We start from the raw sequence: 10,332 nt of genomic DNA on the forward strand, positions 1-10,332 counted from the left end.
AACTGCAATTTAAAGTGACATCTTAGTCACATGTTTATTTAGTCTTCACATTTAGTTCGGGAGCTCGGGGGTAGGCTGATTGATTCTAAATGAATATTCCCCATTTTCCTTCTAGGTTTGACTTTTAAATTTTGCTGGTAGAAAAAAACTGTTATGGTTAGTTCATCTCACTTCTTTAGCTGCTCATAAAAAACCCCACCATCCAACATAAATAAAACAAAGAAGTTTTTTAGTCTTCTATAAATAATATGCAGGGACTACCATCTTAAAAAAGTCAGTAAGTTGATCTATACAGAAAACTAGGGATATGAGATGCCTATGTCTATCTGACTTAGAGAAGAACCTAAGGGCTTTTATTCAGTTTCTTAGCAATAGTTGTCTAGTGCTACAGATAGCTAGTATTGTTTTATATTTACCAGTTCTGCCAAATGTGTTAGCATCCACACAGTTTGGCAGTTATAACAAAGAACCCAGGGGAAACATGCATCTTTCCAAACAGACTCCTGGATGCCAAACTATATATCTTAGAGCTCTTCAGTGGCACTAGATAACAAAAATTATTCATCTGAATGATCCCCTAATGTCAGCTAATTTGAAATCTAGATATGATTAAAAATATTTATACTGAGATTTGATGTCCTGCTATGCCTCAGTTTTATACATAATTAAAGACAATAATTTCCCCAAAATAAACCAATTGAAAGTATAAACAGAAATGTTAAAGTATAGGACATGTTCTGTTTTCAGTAAATTTTGAAAATTAAAATGAAGGTTCTTAACATGAGCATTGTAACTAGTGTGCTGTCAAAATTCAAAATGAGTACTTAAGACAATCTCTACCCAAATTTGTACTATCAGTGAAAACATTAATGAATATAACAACCAGTCCCATGTTAGGAACTGTAGGATGTCTGAAAACTTGCCCGAAGACACAGATACAGCTAGTATGTTAGCATCATAGAATCATAGAATGGTTAGGGTTGGAAAGGACCTTAAGATCACCTAGTTCCAACCCCCCATGAAATGGAAGAGTAGTCACTGGCGACATGACAAACATTAGATATACTCACTTAAGCTCACTTAAGGCAAGCTGCATCTTGAGTGGTTGAACAAGGAAAATATTGCACATCAGTACATAGTTAAGATATAGTTAAAATTGAAGAGTTATATTAAATTTTATATATATATATATATGTATTTGGAAATATGCATGTGTTTTTCTATGTCTCAAACCTAGTTTAATTAAGAAGTGAAAGTCTGAAACGTGGCCAGCCAGGTCCCTGTGAAGAGCAGCTAGACTTGAAGCACAGTGTAGTTAGCTGACCTTTCGGGAAACCTTTGAAATAAGCAAGAAAAAGGCTAGAATCTAAAACTTTAAGCATTTACAACAGTCTACTGACATGTCTTATGCAATATTTTGTAATATGCAATATGTAAAATTAATCGTTTCTGCTAAGGGATAGAGGGACCAAAAACAAAGGAACTGTTGGAAGTCACTCTTAACTGGATAAAAATGTTTTAAGCCACTGTAGGATGATCCTTCTACACTGTGAACTAGAATAATTTTATAAGATCATAGTAAAACTTTTTTAAGGTTCTTACTCTTGATTGCATATGTATGTCAAGTGCTTTAACGTGGCATGTTATTTCTAGAATAACATAATTTGGCAGACACTTAAGGACCTCATTCTAAAGCTGGTATCTCATATCATTTGGTTCTTATGTAAGAGTTCCCAAAGATAATACGCATCCAAGTTTCAGAGCTCTCCTTAGTGTCAAGACTGAAAGGCACCAAAATAATAATGAACACAGTGGTTTACATGTACCTTCTGTTACAGAACAAATTAATTAAATAGAACAAATTAACTAAGACCTGCAAAATTATTCTAAGTTCTTCCACTGCCTTTTCCATATGCTTCCTAGTTCTATAAAACTAGAACTTCTGAGATTAGACTGTGTCCAACATTTCAACATGTGCAAGTTTTTGATACAACAATTAGGCTGCTTGGTCAATCTCCACACAAGAGGATGTGTGTTTCAGAGTCTTTACAGAGCTTAACTGTAGTGTAACATATGACTAATTTCTTCTTTTTTCTTCTGCAAACTGGATTCTTGTCATCTCTACCAACTCAGATTTATGAGCAAATAATAGAATAAAATATCTGTGAGAATTACAAGTTTTAGTAGGGTTTTTTTTGGCCCAAGTGATGCTACTACTGAATGTAACAAGAAAATGTTGCAGGTATTTCTTTTGACTCCTGACTACATGATCTACTGTTGTCTTCCAGCTGTATGTGGAAGTTTTTTTTCTGAAGAGATAAGATTGATAGATGCTTTTATCCTGCTGTCTCTAGCTCTGTTATGAAACAAATTTAAGTAGACAGACCACCTGACGGTCACCTAAGTTCCACTAAAAACATATAAAAGGCAAGGTAGAAATTTACTAGCAGTTACATAACTCAGAGAGGAAAAGATAAATATTTACCAATTTAACTGCTGTAATGACTTGGCTGTACATTATATCCATTGTTCTGTGGAAGTCTGTGGAGCCAAAAACATTTTAGAGAGAAAGAAGACATAAAGGATCCTGGATCCAACTAATCTATGGAACAGAGACTAAGATCCCTAAAGTGCTGTTTCGGTTTTACTGGTTGCTGGCTTAATTTTATTCTTTTTAATTTAACAAACTGATGTAAAAAGTAGATATTCATATGAAATCTTAATTTTCTTCCTTTCATCTGAGTCCCCACTGCATTTCACTTAATACTATGCAACAACTGCATTCCTGCCAAGAACTATGCAAAGACATGCGACAATTGTTTTCCTTGAAGACCTTACAATTTTATTTTTATTTTTTAAAAAGCAAAAAAGAACGACAAGAGAATCAGAATTGGAGCAAGCCAGCAAAGATTGCAGTTCATAATAGTAGCAAACTGGTGTCTAGAACAGGGATTTGTAAACCCTCATCTTGACTGGGAAACCAAGGGAAGAAACATGAGACTTTGACATCATGTCACACACAGCATTAGAAGATACAGAAAGGCTTCCACTGCTTTTAAACATCAATTCTACCCTTGTAGATTCTATATTAAAATTTCTATTATTTTATCTTTCAATCTTATGACATTTTCTAAAAGAAATGGCATGTTATTGTGCTAACGGAGTCTGCGTTGTGTGTATAGTATATTATTTAGACATCTTTGTGACCTTCTGTTTTTCAAACAGTTTTTAGTTTATTCATAAAGCACAGTGTTAATAATATTCTATTAAAATGGTATTATTCACTAATTTATTGTTTTAGTCTCACATAGGTGTATTGCATTTGATGTTCAGTACTTTGTATGCTGCCAGTGAATAAGCAAAACATTATATTGTGGGAGTTTAAAATTACTTTGTTAACTTCAGAACCACCAGACTGATTTTTCTATCATTTCTGTATTTTTATGCGATGAAATAATTTTGCACCTTTATTTTTATAGTAGTGAGAAAAAGAAAAAAATTGTGGTATTTGTACGACAATGTTTAATATTATGCTTCTTATTCTGTAATAATTTTCTTCTATTACAGATTAGAGAAGATAAAATGTAAGCGTAAGTTATATATTCAACAAGTTGAATACATGAAAAGTTGCATATTTTGCTATGCATTAAAATACTTGAATAGTTTTTTTTTTCATTGCAAAAATAATAGCATTTGTGTAATTCTACATAGTACAGCTACAGGGCAAAACTGCAAAGTCCTGCTAGTAGTGATTTGATCTCAAATCAGAAGGTATATTTGTCAACGAGATCCAGGTTTATAAATGTGGTCAAACTATATGTAAGCTTCCTGAAGGCTAAGCCTGAGCAAATGCTGGTAGTAACACCGAATTGCTTCTTCCTAATAACCCAAAAAACAGCAGAGTCTCTTTTCTGCCGACAGAGGATGAAATCACATCTCTGACGGGTCTGAGGAATGGCCCAAATGATATGGTAGAACAGCAACTTCTCAGAAAAAAAAAAATAAATATTGTGGGTTTTGGTTTGGTTTGATTTGGTTTTAAAATCCAGAGTACCCAGAGTATCTAATTCAGGAATAACTATCTTTTCCCATAATGACAAATGCATACTTTTCAGTTGGACCTCCATGTTTTGGGGGTTTGGGTTTTTTTTCAACTTCAGAGTAGCAGAGAAGAGGGAAGTGACAGATTTTTTTACTCAAAGTGCTCCACTGCTTAAAGAGTGCCTTCTCTGTTTAGTCTGGAAAATGCTGAACTTCTGTGCAAAACAGTTTGGTGCTATATTTGAGTTTCAGGTGTTACATCCCCATTTGCATAGGGGATGTAATTCTGCATGTATTTCTGAGACAAGCACCTAAGCCCATTAAAGGCATTTTTGAGATATCAGTGTCTAATTTTACCTGGTTTACGAACTTTTACTTTGCCAATGTTTTCAGCTCTGTCTCCTGTAACATCTTCACAGGGAGACTGATGATTTATGGGCTGGATGAGCAGACAGTGAGGTGGACTTAAAACAGCTGGGTCCAGTGGGTTGTTGTCAGCTGCACAAAGTCTAATTGGAGGCCAGGAACTAGCAGTGTACCCCAGGGGTAGATACTGTACCCAATCTGCAATCATGAGATGTTCAAATTTGAGATCCTCAGGACAGTCAGAAGGGCACACAGCAAGCTCGCTGCCCTGGACTTCAAGAGAGCAGACTTGCCCTCTTCCGGAGCCTGCTTAGTAAGGTTCCATGGGATATAGCCCTAGAAGGAGGAGGGACCAAGACTGTTGGCTTATATTCAAGGATCACCTGCTACAAGCTCAGGAGTGCTGCATCCAACTAGAAGGAAGTGCAGCAGAAGGGCCAGGAGACCTCCTTGGGTGGATAAGGAGCTGCTGAGGAAAATTCAAATGAAAAAATAAATATATACAAACCATATATAAATAAATAAATAAACCATATATAAATAAATAAAATATAAAAGCTGGAAGCAAGGACAGGTGGCCTGGGTAGAGTACAGGGATGTTGTCCGGGAAGCTAGGGACCAGGTTAGGAAAGCCCAGTTAGAATTAAACTTGGCTAGGGATGTTAAGGATAACAGGAAGGGATTCTACAGGTACGTAGCAAATAAAAGACAGACTAGGGACAACGCAGGCCCCCTCCAGAAGCTATCTAAAGAACTGGCTACCCTGGAGTTGGAGAAGGCTGAGGTTCTGAATGAATTCTTTGCCTCGGTCTTTACTGGCAAAGGCTCTGACTGCACCACCTAAGTCTTGGAAGGCAGATGCAGGGACTGTGAGAATGAAGACCTTGGGCCCACTGTAGGAAAGGATCTGGTTCGAGACCATCTTAAAAATCTGAATGTGCACAAGTCCATGGGACCTGATGGAATCCATCCACGGGTCCTGAAGGAGCTGGCGAATGAAGTTGCTAAGCCACTGGCCATCATATTTGAAAAATCATGGCAGTCAGGTGAAGTTCCCGATGACTCGAAAAAGGGAAATATAATCCCCATTTTCAAGAAGGGGAAAATGGAAGACCCGGGGAATTACAGACCAGTCAGTCTCACCTCTGTGCCTGGCAAAATCTTGGAGCACATTCTCCTGGAAGGCATGCTAAGGCACATGAAAAACAACAAGGTGCTTGGTGACAGCCAACATGGCTTCACTAAGGGGAAATCCTGCCAGACCAATGTGGTGGCCTTCTATGATGGGGCTACAGAACTGATGGACAGGGGTAGAGCAGTTGATGTCATCTACCTGGACTTGTGCAAAGTGTTTTACACTGTCCCACACAACATCCTTCTCTCTAAATTGGAGAGACATCAATTTGATGGATGGACCGCTTGGTGGATAAAGAACTGGCTGGCTGGCCGCACACAAAGAGTTGTGGTCAATGGCTCAATGTCCAGCTGGAGACCAGTAACAAGTGGTGTCCCTCAGGGATCGGCGTTGGGACTGGTCTTGTTCAACATCTTCATCGCTGACATGGACAGTGGGATTGAGCGCGCCCTCAGCAAGTTTGCTGATGACACCAAGCTGTGTCGTTCAGTTGATATGCTGGAGGGAAGGAATGCCATCCAGAGGGACCTTGACACGCTTGTAAGGTGGGCTGATGCCAACCTTATGAAGTTCAACCATGCCAAGTGCAAGGTCCTGAACCTGGGTTGGAGCAATCCCAGGCACAGCTACAGGTTGGGCAAAGAAGAGATTCAGAGCAGCCCTGCGGAGAAAGACCTGGGGGTGTTGGTCGATGAGAAAATGAACATGAGCCGGCTTCAGTGTGCGCTCGCAGCCCAGAAAGCCAACCGTATCCTGGGCTGCATCAAAAGGAGCGTGACCAGCAGGTTGAGGGAGGTGATCCTGCCCCTCTACTCTGCTCTTGTGAGACCTCACCTGGAGTATTGTGTGCAGTTCTGGTGTCCTCAACATAAAAAGGACATGGAACTGTTGGAACAAGTCCAGAGGAGGGCCACGAGGATGATCAGGGGACTGGAGCACCTCCTGTATGAAGACAGGCTGAGGAAGTTGGGGCTGTTCAGCCTGGAGAAGAGAAGGCTGCATGGGGACCTAATAGCAGCCTTCCAGTATCTGAAGGGGGGCTATAGGAATGCTGGGGATGAACTATTCATTAGGGACTGTAGTGATAGGACAAGGTGTAATGGGTTAAAACTTAAACAGGGGAAGTTTAGATTGGATATAAGGAGGAAATTCTTTACTGTGAGGGTGGTGAGGCACTGGAATGGGTTGCCCAGAGAAGTTGTGAATGCTCCATCCCTGGTGGTGTTCAAGGCCAGGTCGGACAGAGCCTTGGGTGACATGCTTTAGTGTGAGGTGTCCCTGCCCATGGCAGGGGGGTTAGAACTAGATCATCTTAAGGTCCTTTCCAACCCTAACTATTCTACAATTCTATGATTCTATCTTTTTCAGTATCTTCATTGAAGATTTGGATGATGGGGCAGAGTCTGCCCTCAGCAAGTTTGTTGATGATACAAAATGGGGAAGAGTGGCTGGTAAAACAAATCATTGTGCTCCCATCCAAAGGGACTTTGACAGGGTGGAGTAATGGACTGTCAGGAACTTCATAAAGTTCAACAAGGAGAACTCCTGTAGCTGGAGAGGAACAACTCCATGCACCACTGTATTCTCAGGGGCAACCCAGCTGGAAAAAAAGCCTACAAAACAGTAAAAGTACCTTTGCAGAAAAGGACCTTGGGGTCCTTGCTGTGAAGCTGACAAATGCTATCCCCGACTGCATTAGGCAAAAGATTGCCAGCAGGTGGAGGGAGGTAATCCTTCCCCCCATTCAGCACTGGTGAGATCTCACCTGGTCCAATTTTGGGATCCTGAGTATGACTCCTGATCCAGCAAAGGGCCACGAGGATGATTAAGGGACTGGAGAATCTATCTTATTAGGAAAGGCTGAGAGAGCTGAGACTTTTTAGCCTGGAGAAGGCTCAAGACCAACCTTATCTATGTGTACAAATATCTGAAGGAAGGGTGTAAAGAAGATAAAGCCAGGCTCTTTTCAGTGGTGTCCAATCATAGGACCAGAGGCAGTGGGCACAATCTGAAACACAGGAGGTTCCCCCAGAACATCACGAAATACTTTTCTACTGTGAGGGTGACCAAGAATTGGCACAGGATACCCAGGGAGGCTGTGCAGCCTCAAACCTTGGGGATACTTGAAGATGGTCTCTTAATGGTCAGAGAAATAAGTATCTTCAGCTTCGCATATGATTGTTCACCATATTTTGCCCAGTAATCTCTGGAAAGAGAAAGTTAGTGGATCTCAAAGAAACCTGAGGAAATTACCAAGATACGATACCCTCTGACTGTTCCTTCTTTAAGTCTCTGAACACAAATATGAACATACATAGCAGCTGGAGCTGGGCCAAAATTCTGCCAGAAGGAGGGGGTAATGAGATGCTGCACAAGCAACTGCAACTCTTTGGTGTTCAGGAGTACAGCATATATTTACAGTAGGTTTAAAACTGGCACAGAAACATTAGAAAGAAATGTTAACTTCGTTTCAGTTCCACAACAGAGACCTAGTGAGTTGCTTTAATGCCTTCTCATTTGCTCACATTAAATCAATTGTTTCTATTTATGTTAGTGACAATACAGAACTAAAAGCACCTTTTTATAGAAGTCATGGCCAATGTGTTCAAAGAAAAAATTACAGGACCTCTGAAAGAGATACACAAACTCATTTGCTCACATAGCTGAAAACATCTGAATTAGACTCCAAATACACTTATTTACACAGTAGATTTTTTAAAATAGCTGCATAATCTGACAAATCACACATGATTTTTGCATTCTTTAGAATAAATATACTTTCTCTAATATCATATGTAAACATGATACCTCTAGTATAATTTTCATTTGAAAGAAAACAGATATTGCTATACGCAAGCACCAAGGTATTTTCTGACAATTAAATGTCTGGTCAAAAATTCAACTGGAAGCTTAAATCCCAGGTAATTCATTCATTAATATAGAATAGGAGCAAACTAAAAAGTAAATTTGTGAATACTTACTTTTCTTTTCCCCCAGTCAATCCTATGATTTATTCATGTCATAATGCACTTTTTTTCTTTTCAAATTATATATTTTTCATCTGTGTGAATTCCTCTTCTTTATCATATTTCAAGAATTTTGACTATTGATAAACCAGTAGTTAGAAATTTTTATTAAAAAAAATAAATAAATCACAAAGTCCTTTCTAAATAGGAATTCATTATACCAGTCCTGTGAGATGAGTGATACAGTGGGATCATTTACTCAACATTATGTACAACTAAACAGCTGTGTCATGATATGCATTGTTACCACAGGCAGACACCAGTTGTAGAGACTACACTGATTTTGGAAAACTGGTAAAATCTAAAAGAGAATCCTACTGTATTCATTATAACTCAACCCCCAAAAGTCTTGTCTATTTTGTGATTCATGGCTGTCAGATGTGACCTTCTTGATTTCTTTTCTGTGGGAACATGACGAAAGTTGTTTACAGCTATGCTAGCTATATCTTCTTGTTACATAAAGCATGACTGAAAATATATGCATGTCATGGACTAAAAAAACAGTGGGGCTCGAGACAGACCTTGGTTCCTGATGGAGCTGGACACACATACAAACTTGCACTACCACAAGGGAAAGTCATTGCTGCTCAACTAGGTGTTACTCTTCCCATAGACAAATCTATGGAAATCAGGATGAGAGATAAGAACATAAAGAGAAATCAGAGTAAGGGTGAAGGATAAGATTGCTATAATTTTAATCTCTGCTTAGGTGGAGGTATGCTCTGCTAACTGGAATGTTTGACAGGCCAAAGCTTTAACCTGCAGGTATATTGAATTTATTGAGGCAAAGCAGGGAAGATGGAGAAGAAACACAGATGTTAAAAAAACCCCTACCAGAAATCAAACATATCATTGTTCCATGCTGGAGTGGAGTATTATAGCTAAATAAAAATGTTGCAAAAGCCATTAGTTTATATTAAGTTGTTCAGCTCTATCCCTGAAATTATCTGTTCAAAATACTAAATTCAAATTACATACTCAAAGCAGTCCTTGGGCAAATTTCTGCACTCCCAGTAATTTGAATACAAATAAACCCCCCTGATTCCATTTGTGCAAAGGATATTTATTTGGCTCAACTAATCACTGTAATTTTTGTTGCCAGAAGTGGTGAAGATACCCAAGAAGAAAATAAGGAAATTCACAGAAAACAGGACTACATTGTATTATTATTCCCTATAAGACCATCTTGTAGAGACATGCGGTGTAGAGTTGTTATCTAGACTAGTGACAATTCTAAACTGGAGATCAAACTCATAATTTGCCTTTCTTGAAGAATCAATACTTTTTCTTTCTTTTTTCTCTACACAAATATATGAACTCATATACAGAGTACAAGGCTCCAACATGGTAACGATTCATACAAGTTCATAATTTTACTATTGAGAGCAGATTAAAACTTTAGGTTTTAAATATAAAAACAGTAAAATAAATTTATTTCTTCTCAGACCTTTCCACATGGTCTCTAATTTAATTTCAATGTAACCAATGTATCTTCTCAATTATCTTTGAAGGGAAATTAGAAATTCATTGTAACAGTCAGTGGAGCTAGGAGAAGACACGGCACTCTTGAAATGACAATTATGTTGTTTATGGACTACTAACCTTGTGATAGTTTCTCCAAATTTTGCATGACTGAATAGTAGAGCATTTAATAACTTGGCATGGTTCTACAGAAGCAAATCCCTTTTTTTTTAAGAATAATTTCAGTTTGTATCATGCATATCAGTAAGTAAGTATTGCATTTATCTTTTGGAGTTTTTTTTC

Source organism: Lathamus discolor, chromosome 4 (genome assembly GCF_037157495.1).
Source record: "Lathamus discolor isolate bLatDis1 chromosome 4, bLatDis1.hap1, whole genome shotgun sequence".
NCBI lineage: Eukaryota > Metazoa > Chordata > Aves > Psittaciformes > Psittacidae > Lathamus > Lathamus discolor.